The 14,139-nt window shown below is 42.5% G+C and overlaps 1 long non-coding RNA gene across 3 annotated transcripts in view; it reads right to left on the bottom strand.

Moving 5' to 3' along the window:
- LOC134947812 (uncharacterized) overlaps positions 1–14,139 on the bottom strand; it is a 236,170-nt gene that overhangs the window by 22,036 nt on the left and 199,995 nt on the right. The gene's annotated exons all lie outside the window — the stretch shown is intronic.

Here is a 14,139-nt window from a genome sequence, read left to right on the forward strand (position 1 = left end):
TTATCTGGAACTTCTGCACGGAATTGCTGTGGACCTAAATCCTCTACTGGGACTTACTATCTGGACTGCTACCTGTATACTGTTTCTGGGCTATATTTACTTCTGCTTCCTGTGAATTATCTACTACTGTGTGCGATGAGAAATAAACCATCACTTTGGTTTCATCGGCTCTGTGTCTGAGTGATTAGAAGAACCCCGTATCTTCACATTTGTTAAAAAAGGGTTGAGACTGCCTAAGGATAAAATAACAAAGGGGCAGACTAGATGGGCCAAGTGGTTCTTATCTGCCGTCAAATTCTATGTTTTTATGTTACGTTGGCCTACACAGAAAAAACAATCACATTGCTCCCCACATAAATCATTTAGCTCAATACATAAATCCTACTGCTCCCCACATAAATCAATTACATTGCTCCCACAAAATCATGTTGCTCACACATAAATCAATCACATATCTCCCCACATAAATCCTATTGCTCCCCACATAAATCCTGTTGTTCCCCAAAGGAGAAATAAAAAAACAAATAGTAGCCCCTACTGGTCAGCTGTCCTCCTTTCTGTCCCTCAGTGACGGGGGTTGTTTATAGTGGAGTGCTGCGAATACTGAGCAGCGGGCAGGTGTGGATGTGGGTGGGCAAGGAAAGCTGGGTATGCAGGCAGGAACTGGCAGATGTGTATGCAGGCGGGTGGGCTGGCTGGGTGGTAAGATGCGGCGGCCGGGACCTACGATATCACACCGCCGCGTCATCAAGGCATAGGTCACGGCTGAAGCACGACTAATCCTCTAAGAAGAGCACGGGACAACAGTTCACTCTGAAGGTGCAGGAAGCTGCTCTGGCTCTGCGGCACACCTTGCAACTGGTCACGGCACACTAGTGTGCCACGGCACACTGGTTGAAAAAGCCTGGCCTAGGCAATGGTCTTTAAGTAATCCCGTGACCTCGAGATTGTGCCAAGATTCCTGTTACTGGCCCTCGTTTGAAAACATTTATGGGTATATTTACTAAAGTGTGGTTTTCTAGAAGTGGAAATGTTGCCTATAGCAACCAATCATATTGTACTTATCATTTATCTAGCACCTTCTAGAAAATAATATCTAGAATCTGTTTGGTTGCTATGGGCAACATCTCCACTTCTAGAAACCCGCTCTTTATTAAATAGTGTATACCTCTAAGTCTGGTTAGTGCTAGCATGTAGTACTTTTTTGTTATACTGAGAATTATTAACAATTGGGTAATAAATCAGTAAAAACTATGGCCAAATTTCGGCCAAATTGTAGTCCTAGGGTTTATTTCAGGCATTGTTTAGTTATTATCATGTTCATTAGATAATTACAGTTCTTTTAGTTAGAGCCATCCACAATAAGAAGCTTAAACGATTAGATTTAATTTAAAATACAGTATACTTAATTGAATTGATGTACTGTATTATATATCACTTTAGTGTGTACAATAATACTTACTATACTATAGAAAACATTTTATGGTATGTACGGGACAGACACACAAACATATAGGGAGTCTGATTCAAACCCAAAGGAATGTAGAATATGTTCTACATCTGAGCATGCGTCCGAAATGCAATGCGCATGCGTCCCAACGGTTATTGTCACCACAGTTTGGAATTACATGGAGATCCATGCACTTCCGATAGGCGTTCCTGGGAGTTAATGCGGGGTGGCTGTTGAAAAACACAGTTCCACTGACTCTGGCAGCCAAATTCTATTGGACATTTTGAGCAAAAAGGGCCGGACTGGCCATCTGGCACATCTAGCGAATGACAGAAGGTCAGATGGCCTGATGGGCCAGTCTAGCCTAAAAGCCTGGTAAAACAGCTCTGCTCAACTGCACAGCACTCAGAGAGTCAGAGACGGGCCGAGCAGCTCAGCCTCCTGGTGTTATGAACAGCTACGTGGAATACAGAGAGATGGAGCTTGCCACGAGGCCAGGCCCCCACCATGACTTGTGGCACGCCCCTGTGAGACAAGACCACACCCCCTTGTGCACAAGTCTACAATGCCAGGGCTGTTCTCAGTAGACAGTCCATCTGCTGCAGCATTAACATAAATTAGCAGCAGCAGCTGCAAAAAATGTCCCAGCCGCTACATATAACGTCCTCCTCTGCACCACCCCTATTATCATATTTAAAAAAACGCTGCTCACTTACTGTACAAAGCAGTTTCTGCTAATGCGGCAGGAGCATGAATTTGGCCATATGCTTAAGTTTAAATTTATCTTTGAAAAAAGTCCAGTCTGAGGCTACCCTAATTGGTTAATTACAGAGACCTCTTAAAACCTTTTCCTGCAGGCCACATTAGATGTAGGTAGATAGGGAGGCATGCTGTTAAGCATACATACATTACAGGATAGATTCAGAGGTGTTAAGCGGTGTTTATTTTGTACAAGGCATATGTAAAATAGGAGAGAAGCAGATGTAACAATCCTGACCTAAGTGTCAAAGGCCAAACTCAATATTTTTTACTAAACGACTTGTGAGTATTTGAGATCATTTGACACTAAATAATTAAAATTGGCTTTGCAGTAAACACATAAAAAATTGATATATATAATAGTAAGATGAAGAGTTTTTTAAGCATACTCTATGCAAAATGGCAAAATTCATGACCTGTGTTCCATGCGTGCTTTAGTCAAACCTATGAGGATAAAGCCGATACACTGTATGTTTAAGTAGAATGCCCCCCTCATTTATAAATAGCCAACAAAACACTGTATAATTAGATAAGTTACATATCATTTACACATAATGCAAGACTGGTGAGAAGCTTCTCCGTAATTTGGGACTAGAACTATTCCTTTCCAGGGCACAGATCTTACAATTCTAGATGGGACTAATTATAATGAATAGTTGATGTGGGATATTGCAGCCAATTTGTACACATGCTGAATAAAAACTAAGCAGCCTTTTCTATAGTATTTAATTGATATGTAATTGTTTTCCCGGATAATAAATAACGTATTACTTTGTCTGCACTGCCTGTTAATTGGCCTATTTGTTTACTGCACAGTAAATAGATGTGATTTCTCATAAATATTTTCAGCACTGGAAGATATATACTGTATCAGAAATTGATTTTAGATTTTATGTTCAGACAAGGTCTGGGTAGCTATTGCTAATTGTACAATACTTAGCAAACACCGGATAATGTAACTATACACAAAATAATCATTGGTGATCTGTCTTGTCTCCATCATGTGCAGGTGTGACAGAGACGTGCCGGTGGCACGCACTCCCCCACAACAGCTCCCACGATTGTGATAGAGAAGGGACAATTTTGCAGCCAGGCAGCACCTGACAATGCTGAAACAGATTCGGGCAGGGCCATCTTAACATATAGGCACACTGGCCAGCTGCCCAGGGCCCCATAATTCTAGAGGCTTCAGAGCAGGGGTGGATGGTAGCCACACAATCAGAGCAACAAAGCAGCATTCTCTATCTGCCTCCCAGCCTGCAGCAGACAGTGAATTGCTGTCAGCATGTTGATTGGTAGATGACTGGAGCTATCCACCAATCAGACTGCTGATAGCGAGTCACTGTATGGAAGTAGGTGGATTGACAGTGCAACACTGCAGGAGGGGCAAGTTAATATTTTTCTTATTTTTTTTATTGGTTCCTGTGAATGGATGTGTAGGAGTCCCAGTGCATTGCTTTGCACAGAACCTATTATGCTGTTAGGACAACCCTGTTTTGGGGAAGGTGTTTTCCAGGTCCAAATTACTAATTGACAATAATAATTATTATTATCACCCCACTAGTTACCTTGAATTTGAACTGATTTGATCATTCTATACTTTATCACTTTGCTAATGTTTATAGTAGAGATGAGCGCCTGAAATTTTTCGGGTTTTGTGTTTTGGTTTTGGGTTCGGTTCCGCGGCCGTGTTTTGGGTTCGAACGCGTTTTGGCAAAACCTCACCGAATTTTTTTTGTCGGATTCGGGTGTGTTTTGGATTCGGGTGTTTTTTTCAAAAAACACTAAAAAACAGCTTAAATCATTGAATTTGCGGTCATTTTGATCCCATAGTATTATTAACCTCAATAACCATAATTTATACTCATTTTCAGTCTATTCTGAACACCTCACACCTCACAATATTATTTTTAGTCCTAAAATTTGCACCGAGGTCGCTGTGTGACTAAGATAAGCGACCCAAGTGGCCGACACAAACACCTGGCCCATCTAGGAGTGGCACTGCAGTGTCACGCAGGATGGCCCTTCAAAAAAATACTCCCCAAACAGCACATGACGCAAAGAAAAAAAGAGGCGCAATGAGGTAGCTGACTGTGTGAGTAAGACTAGCGACCCTAGTGGCCGACACAAACACCGGGCCCATCTAGGAGTGGCACTGCAGTGTCACGCAGGATGTCCCTTCCAAAAAACCCTCCCCAAACAGCACATGACGCAAAGAAAAAAAGAGGCGCAATGAGGTAGCTGACTGTGTGAGTAAGACTAGCGACCCTAGTGGCCGACACAAACACCGGGCCCATCTAGGAGTGGCACTGCAGTGTCACGCAGGATGGCCCTTCCAAAAAACCCTCCCCAAACAGCACATGACGCAAAGAAAAAGAAAAGAAAAAAGAGGTGCAAGATGGAATTGTCCTTGGGCCCTCCCACCCTTATGTTGTATAAACAAAACAGGACATGCACACTTTAACCAACCCATCATTTCAGTGACGGGGTCTGCCACACGACTGTGACTGATATGACGGGTTGGTTTGGACCCCCCCCAAAAAAGAATCAATTAATCTCTCCTTGCACAAACTGGCTCTACAGAGGCAAGATGTCCACCTCATCATCACCCTCCGATATATCACCGTGTACATCCCCCTCCTCACAGATTATCAATTCGTCCCCACTGGAATCCACCATCTCAGCTCCCTGTGTACTTTGTGGAGGCAATTGCTGCTGGTCAATGTCTCCGCGGAGGAATTGATTATAATTCATTTTAATGAACATCATCTTCTCCACATTTTCTGGATGTAACCTCGTACGCCGATTGCTGACAAGGTGAGCGGCGGCACTAAACACTCTTTCGGAGTACACACTTGTGGGAGGGCAACTTAGGTAGAATAAAGCCAGTTTGTGCAAGGGCCTCCAAATTGCCTCTTTTTCCTGCCAGTATAAGTACGGACTGTGTGACGTGCCTACTTGGATGCGGTCACTCATATAATCCTCCACCATTCTATCAATGTTGAGAGAATCATATGCAGTGACAGTAGACGACATGTCCGTAATCGTTGTCAGGTCCTTCAGTCCGGAACAGATGTCAGCATCAGCAGTCGCTCCAGACTGCCCTGCATCACCGCCAGCGGGTGGGCTCGGAATTCTGAGCCTTTTCCTCGCACCCCCAGTTGCGGGAGAATGTGAAGGAGGAGATGTTGACAGGTCGCGTTCCGCTTGACTTGACAATTTTGTCACCAGCAGGTCTTTCAACCCCAGCAGACTTGTGTCTGCCGGAAAGAGAGATCCAAGGTAGGCTTTAAATCTAGGATCGAGCACGGTGGCCAAAATGTAGTGCTCTGATTTCAACAGATTGACCACCCGTGAATCCTTGTTAAGCGAATTAAGGGCTCCATCCACAAGTCCCACATGCCTAGCGGAATCGCTCCGTGTTAGCTCCTCCTTCAATGTCTCCAGCTTCTTCTGCAAAAGCCTGATGAGGGGAATGACCTGACTCAGGCTGGCAGTGTCTGAACTGACTTCACGTGTGGCAAGTTCAAAGGGCATCAGAACCTTGCACAACGTTGAAATCATTCTCCACTGCGCTTGAGACAGGTGCATTCCACCTACTATATCGTGCTCAATTGTATAGGCTTGAATGGCCTTTTGCTGCTCCTCCAACCTCTGAAGCATATAGAGGGTTGAATTCCACCTCGTTACCACTTCTTGCTTCAGATGATGGCAGGGCAGGTTCAGTAGTTTTTGGTGGTGCTCCAGTCTTCTGTACGTGGTGCCTGTACGCCGAAAGTGTCCCGCAATTCTTCTGGCCACCGACAGCATCTCTTGCACGCCCCTGTCGTTTTTTTAAAAATTCTGCACCACCAAATTCAAGGTATGTGCAAAACATGGGACGTGCTGGAATTTGCCCATATTTAATGCACACACAATATTGCTGGCGTTGTCCGATGCCACAAATCCACAGGAGAGTCCAATTGGGGTAAGCCATTCCGCGATGATCTTCCTCAGTTGCCGTAAGAGGTTTTCAGCTGTGTGCGTATTCTGGAAAGCGGTGATACAAAGCGTAGCCTGCCTAGGAAAGAGTTGGCGTTTGCGAGATGCTGCTACTGGTGCCGCCGCTGCTGTTCTTGCGGCGGGAGTCCATACATCTACCCAGTGGGCTGTCACAGTCATATAGTCCTGACCCTGCCCTGCTCCACTTGTCCACATGTCCGTGGTTAAGTGGACATTGGGTACAACTGCATTTTTTAGGACACTGGTGAGTCTTTTTCTGACGTCCGTGTACATTCTCGGTATCGCCTGCCTAGAGAAGTGGAACCTAGATGGTATTTGGTAACGGGGGCACACTGCCTCAATAAATTGTCTAGTTCCCTGTGAACTAACGGCGGATACCGGACGCACGTCTAACACCAACATAGTTGTCAAGGCCTCAGTTATCCGCTTTGCAGCAGGATGACTGCTGTGATATTTCATCTTCCTCGCAAAGGACTGTTGAACAGTCAATTGCTTACTGGAAGTAGTACAAGTGGGCTTACGACTTCCCCTCTGGGATGACCATCGACTCCCAGCAGCAACAACAGCAGCGCCAGCAGCAGTAGGCGTTACGCGCAAGGATGCATCGGAGGAATCCCAGGCAGGAGAGGACTCGTCAGAATTGCCAGTGACATTGCCTGCAGGACTATTGGCATTCCTGGGGAAGGAGGAAATTGACACTGAGGGAGTTGGTGGGGTGGTTTGCGTGAGCTTGGTTACAAGAGGAAGGGATTTACTGGTCAGTGGACTGCTTCCGCTGTCACCCAAAGTTTTTGAACTTGTCACTGACTTATTATGAATGCGCTGCAGGTGACGTATAAGGGAGGATGTTCCGAGGTGGTTAACGTCCTTACCCCTACTTATTACAGCTTGACAAAGGGAACACACGGCTTGACACCTGTTGTCCGCATTTCTGGTGAAATACTTCCACACCGAAGAGCTGATTTTTTTGGTATTTTCACCAGGCATGTCAACGGCCATATTCCTACCACGGACAACAGGTGTCTCCCCGGGTGCCTGACTTAAACAAACCACCTCACCATCAGAATCCTCCTGGTCAATTTCCTCCCCAGCGCCAGCAACACCCATATCCTCCTCATCCTGGTGTACTTCAACACTGACATCTTCAATCTGACTATCAGGAACTGGACTGCGGGTGCTCCTTCCATCACTTGCAGGGGGCGTGCAAATGGTGGAAGGCGCATGCTCTTCACGTCCAGTGTTGGGAAGGTCAGGCATCGCAACCGACACAATTGGAGTCGGACTCTCCTTGTGGATTTGGGATTTCGAAGAACGCACAGTTCTTTGCGGTGCTACTGCTTTTGCCAGCTTTAGTCTTTTCATTTTTCTAGCGAGAGGCTGAGTGCTTCCATCCTCATGTGAAGCTGAACCACTAGCCATGAACATAGGCCAGGGCCTCAGCCGTTCCTTGCCACTCCGTGTGGTAAATTGCATATTGGCAAGTTTACGCTTCTCCTCCGACAATTTTATTTTAGGTTTTGGAGTCCTTTTTTTACTGATATTTGGTGTTTTGGATTTGACATGCTCTGTACTATGACATTGGGCATCGGCCTTGGCAGACGACGTTGCTGGCATTTCATCGTCTCGGCCATGACTAGTGGCAGCAGCTTCAGCACGAGGTGGAAGTGGATCTTGATCTTTCCCTAATTTTGGAACCTCAACATTTTTGTTCTCCATATTTTAATAGGCACAACTAAAAGGCACCTCAGGTAAACAATGGAGATGGATGGATTGGATACTAGTATACAATTATGGACGGGCTGCCGAGTGCCGACACAGAGGTAGCCACAGCCGTGAACTACCGCACTGTACTGTGTCTGCTGCTAATATATAGACTGGTTGATAAAGAGATAGTATACTCGTAACTAGTATGTATGTATAAAGAAAGAAAAAAAAACCACGGTTAGGTGGTATATACAATTATGGACGGGCTGCCGAGTGCCGACACAGAGGTAGCCACAGCCGTGAACTACCGCACTGTACTGTGTCTGCTGCTAATATATAGACTGGTTGATAAAGAGATAGTATACTCGTAACTAGTATGTATGTATAAAGAAAGAAAAAAAAACCACGGTTAGGTGGTATATACAATTATGGACGGGCTGCCGAGTGCCGACACAGAGGTAGCCACAGCCGTGAACTACCGCACTGTACTGTGTCTGCTGCTAATATATAGACTGGTTGATAAAGAGATAGTATACTCGTAACTAGTATGTATGTATAAAGAAAGAAAAAAAAACCACGGTTAGGTGGTATATACAATTATGGACGGGCTGCCGAGTGCCGACACAGAGGTAGCCACAGCCGTGAACTACCGCACTGTACTGTGTCTGCTGCTAATATATAGACTGGTTGATAAAGAGATAGTATACTCGTAACTAGTATGTATGTATAAAGAAAGAAAAAAAAACCACGGTTAGGTGGTATATACAATTATGGACGGGCTGCCGAGTGCCGACACAGAGGTAGCCACAGCCGTGAACTACCGCACTGTACTGTGTCTGCTGCTAATATAGACTGGTTGATAAAGAGATAGTATACTCGTAACTAGTATGTATGTATAAAGAAAGAAAAAAAAACCACGGTTAGGTGGTATATACAATTATGAACGGGCTGCCGAGTGCCGACACAGAGGTAGCCACAGCCGTGAACTACCGCACTGTACTGTGTCTGCTGCTAATATAGACTGGTTGATAAAGAGATAGTATACTCGTAACTAGTATGACTATAAAGAAAGAAAAAAAAACCACGGTTAGGTGGTATATACAATTATGGACGGGCTGCCGAGTGCCGACACAGAGGTAGCCACAGCCGTGAACTACCGCACTGTACTGTGTCTGCTGCTAATATATAGACTGGTTGATAAAGAGATAGTATACTCGTAACTAGTATGTATGTATAAAGAAAGAAAAAAAAACCACGGTTAGGTGGTATATACAATTATGGACGGGCTGCCGAGTGCCGACACAGAGGTAGCCACAGCCGTGAACTACCGCACTGTACTGTGTCTGCTGCTAATATATAGACTGGTTGATAAAGAGATAGTATACTCGTAACTAGTATGTATGTATAAAGAAAGAAAAAAAAACCACGGTTAGGTGGTATATACAATTATGGACGGGCTGCCGAGTGCCGACACAGAGGTAGCCACAGCCGTGAACTACCGCACTGTACTGTGTCTGCTGCTAATATATAGACTGGTTGATAAAGAGATAGTATACTCGTAACTAGTATGTATGTATAAAGAAAGAAAAAAAAACCACGGTTAGGTGGTATATACAATTATGGACGGGCTGCCGAGTGCCGACACAGAGGTAGCCACAGCCGTGAACTACCGCACTGTACTGTGTCTGCTGCTAATATAGACTGGTTGATAAAGAGATAGTATACTCGTAACTAGTATGTATGTATAAAGAAAGGAAAAAAAAACCACGGTTAGGTGGTATATACAATTATGGACGGGCTGCCGAGTGCCGACACAGAGGTAGCCACAGCCGTGAACTACCGCACTGTACTGTGTCTGCTGCTAATATAGACTGGTTGATAAAGAGATAGTATACTCGTAACTAGTATGTATGTATAAAGAAAGAAAAAAAAACCACGGTTAGGTGGTATATACAATTATGGACGGGCTGCCGAGTGCCGACACAGAGGTAGCCACAGCCGTGAACTACCGCACTGTACTGTGTCTGCTGCTAATATAGACTGGTTGATAAAGAGATAGTTTACTCGTAACTAGTATGACTATAAAGAAAGAAAAAAAAACCACGGTTAGGTGGTATATACAATTATGGACGGGCTGCCGAGTGCCGACACAGAGGTAGCCACAGCCGTGAACTACCGCACTGTACTGTGTCTGCTGCTAATATAGACTGGTTGATAAAGAGATAGTATACTACTAATATTATATATACTGGTGGTCAGGTCACTGGTCACTAGTCACACTGGCAGTGGCACTCCTGCAGCAAAAGTGTGCACTGTTTAATTTTAATATAATATTATGTACTCCTGGCTCCTGCTATAACCTATAACTGGCACTGCAGTGCTCCCCAGTCTCCCCCACAATTATAAGCTGTGTGAGCTGAGCACAGTCAGATATATATATACATTGATGCAGCACACTGGGCTGAGCAGTGCACACAGATATGGTATGTGACTGAGTCACTGTGTGTATCGTTTTTTTCAGGCAGAGAACGGATATATTAAATAAAACAAACAACTGCACTGTCTGGTGGTCACTGTGGTCGTCAGTCACTAAACTCTGCACTCTCTTCTACAGTATCACAGCCTCAGGTCAATCTCTCTCTCTCTCTCTCAACCCTAATCTAAATGGAGAGGACGCCAGCCACGTCCTCTCCCTATCAATCTCAATGCACGTGTGAAAATGGCGGCGACGCGCGGCTCCTTATATAGAATCCGAGTCTTGCGAGAATCCGACAGCGTCATGATGACGTTCGGGCGCGCTCGGGTTAACCGAGCAAGGCGGGAGGATCCGAGTCTGCTCGGATCCGTGAAAAAAACCATGAAGTTCTGGCGGGTTCGGATTCAGAGAAACCGAACCCGCTCATCTCTAGTTTATAGTGACCTGCAAAAGCAACGTGTGTCAATTTAGAAATTTTGTTTGTACTGGTATGTAGTTATTTCATAAATAAGGAAGCTGTAATTTACCAACCTTCTCCTGAAATTGTCCCCATCTTAAACTCCTAAGTCTAAACCTTTCCATGCCAGGGAAGGGTATTTAGCCACCAAATAGCAGAGAGCTAAACTCTGTTTCAAAAACTAATCTTAGACAAATATATCAGAACAAAATTTATCTATCTATCTATCTATCTATCTATATATATATCTATATATCTATCTATCTATCTATCTATCTATATATATATATATATATATATATATCTATATATATATATATATATATATATATGTTAGAAGTTGAGTATCCCATATCCAAATATTCCAAAGTACGGAATATTCCGAAATACAGAATTTTTTTGAGTGAGAGTGAGATAGTGAAACCTGTTTTCTGATGGCTCAATGTACACAAACTTTGTTTAGTACACAAAATTATTAAAAATATTGTAATAAATGACCTTCTGGCTGTGTGTATAGGGTGTATGTGAAACATAAATTAATTCTGTGTATGTACATAAACTTTGTTAAATGCAGAAAGTTATTAAAAATATTGGCTAAAATTACCTTCAGGCTGTGTGTAAGGTGTACTGTATATGAAACATAAATGCATTCTGTGCTTAGACTTGGGTCCCATCACCATGATATCTCATTATGGTATGCAATTATTCCAAAATACAGTAAAATCTGATATCCAAAATACCTCTGGTCCCAAGCATTTTGGATATGGGATACTCAACCCGTATACATATATATATATATATATATATATATATATATATATATATGTAGAAAATATTAGGCAAGACATGAAGAAATAATGCAAACAATGCTACGTTTGTTGCAAATATCAACTTTGGCCTACTGTGAACAACATTAAACATTAAATCATGAGGCGTAATAGATCATTTATTTTACATTTTTCCAGTATTTTCTATATGGAACTAAGTTTATAATTCCATTTTATTAATTGTATAGCTGTAAAAACAAAACACTGTTGAAACCCAATGCCCTAATCTTCAACCACTTGTCTTTTATCTGCAAGCCACTCAGTGTATTGCCGTTTCGGCCAATAATGCACTTCTTCCACTCTCAAGTCATTAGGTGTTATTGCTTAATTGGTTTGTGAACGTTCCTCTTTATGTTTTAAGCAGATATTTGTGCTGTTTCTCCTTTAGTTTCCTTTGGTCCATTAATCTTATGTTCCGTCAGGTGCAGTCATAAATAGTTCCACTTCAGGCTTGATGCAAAGCATAAAAAGAACAACAGTCCCCTAAGGTGCCATTAAGGAGCAAAGAATTAGCGATTAGGGGGAGCAAGAAAGTAGAAAAATATTTATAAACAAAGAACCTGCTGTTACCTCTATTGGGAAAGCATTTCTATAAAATCTTTTAACAGAGCTCATTAAATATACATGGCCCCAATTGTTGGCTATACATTTCTATTAAGATATGACATCAGCTTGGGGCATGTGGGTATTTGTGAGCTTCACACAAAATGTCACATAGGTTTCGGTTCTTACACCTTCTCATAGGTGTCAACAGATAAGGAATTAAAGCATCTTTGGAGATAGTATATGAGAAATTAATAAAACTGATTGTGTGCATGTATATAATACCTATTATTATTATTATTATTATTATTATTATAATTATGATGATGATTATTATTATCATCATCAGTGGATAGCCGTTATTCAAAAACAATCGTTATAAAGATTATAATATGGCTAACTGAATGAGAAATATTAATACCACTAATCTAAGATTAAAAAAAGAATCAAATACAGTACAAAGCATATGCCTAAAACTATTAATATTATTTTTACTATTAATACTGGAATTTTATACTATAATTTATACTATAATTTAGAACAGGTTACAGATTGGAATATTTCTAATTTTGATATTATAATAAATAAATAATATTTTTTTTCTTTAACATACTTTTTAACATATTAACTAGAAAAGTATAATAAAAAAAATAATCACATATTTTGCTGAAAAGAATGATGGATCGTTCACTCATCGCTTATTGATCTCAATTAAAGCATATGGAAAGTAGTCTTAAAGGCTGTATGGTGTCACACTATAATGGAGTCAGCTATTCAATAACTTAATTGAATTGAGCACAAACAGAATATAAACACATGGTAGACTTATTAAGAGAGGGCTATTCATGTACAAAGAATTTACACATAACATTACAACATTATACAGAAAAAAACGCAAACAAAATAAATGCATTTGTAAATGAGTGATATTTTGGCTATACTGTACATGGGTACAATACACTTATACCTAAAGACTACCGATAAATTAAGAGCTGTCGTATATGCTAGCATTAGGATTCAAAGATAGTGTCACGTTTGGTGCTCTAAGCCAGCCTGTCATGTATATATTTGTTCAAGTTGATTAAGGGCCTTCCATGTAATTTCAGTGGAATCTTTACTTTAAATGCATTTCTTTCCAAATTAGGGCAAGATTAGCGGAGGTGGCCACTTAAGGCCCAGTGGATCCTAGGGGGCCCATCTGCCATTTGCAATCTTGGTATGCCTCTCAAACTGTCTACAATATTCTGTGTATTCCTTTACTGCCAGGCTCCCCCTGAGGAAGGGTGGTGAATTGGAATCCTGCGTTGCTGTATAATGATTGCTGGTGCAGCTCAACTAACCCCTGCTTCCAGCACTGAGATAGTCTGTGATGGAGAGATGTCGATGGTGCAGTCACCTGTGCGATAGATTATAGTGTATGTAGGCACTCACGTACAGTGGGAGTTTAGCAGGGGGAAGGGGGGTGGGGGTTACCCAGAAACCCCCCCGTCCAGCCCAGGATGAGGTTGAGTACCAGGCTGGCTGGTTTGACTTCAGTCTTCATGTGGCCATGGATTGTCATCTGCTCCTCCCCTTCCATGCCTGCTTCTGTCCTCTGCAGACATATGACATGAGGTGAGGAGGTGTGCTTTATTTGCCAAAGTGGTGAGATAATAATGATCCTCGTTCCCCAAATCAGTGCTCACACACGTGTCAGCCATGGGAGATGAGTGTGTAGAGCTGAGTACAGTCCCACTTGCAGGACGAGTGACCCTGCATCCATCTCCCTACAAACTACTCTAACTGACCTGGCTGAGCCTGCCCCATAACAGTTCTCACATTTCAGGGTGTTTATACCGGTCAGCAAGGCTGCCAAAACATTCAGCAATTTAATGACATTTATTTAAAACAAAATGACAGCCTGCATTTACTGACATGTTAT

Source organism: Pseudophryne corroboree, chromosome 8, assembly GCF_028390025.1.
Source record: "Pseudophryne corroboree isolate aPseCor3 chromosome 8, aPseCor3.hap2, whole genome shotgun sequence".
Lineage (NCBI taxonomy): Eukaryota > Metazoa > Chordata > Amphibia > Anura > Myobatrachidae > Pseudophryne > Pseudophryne corroboree.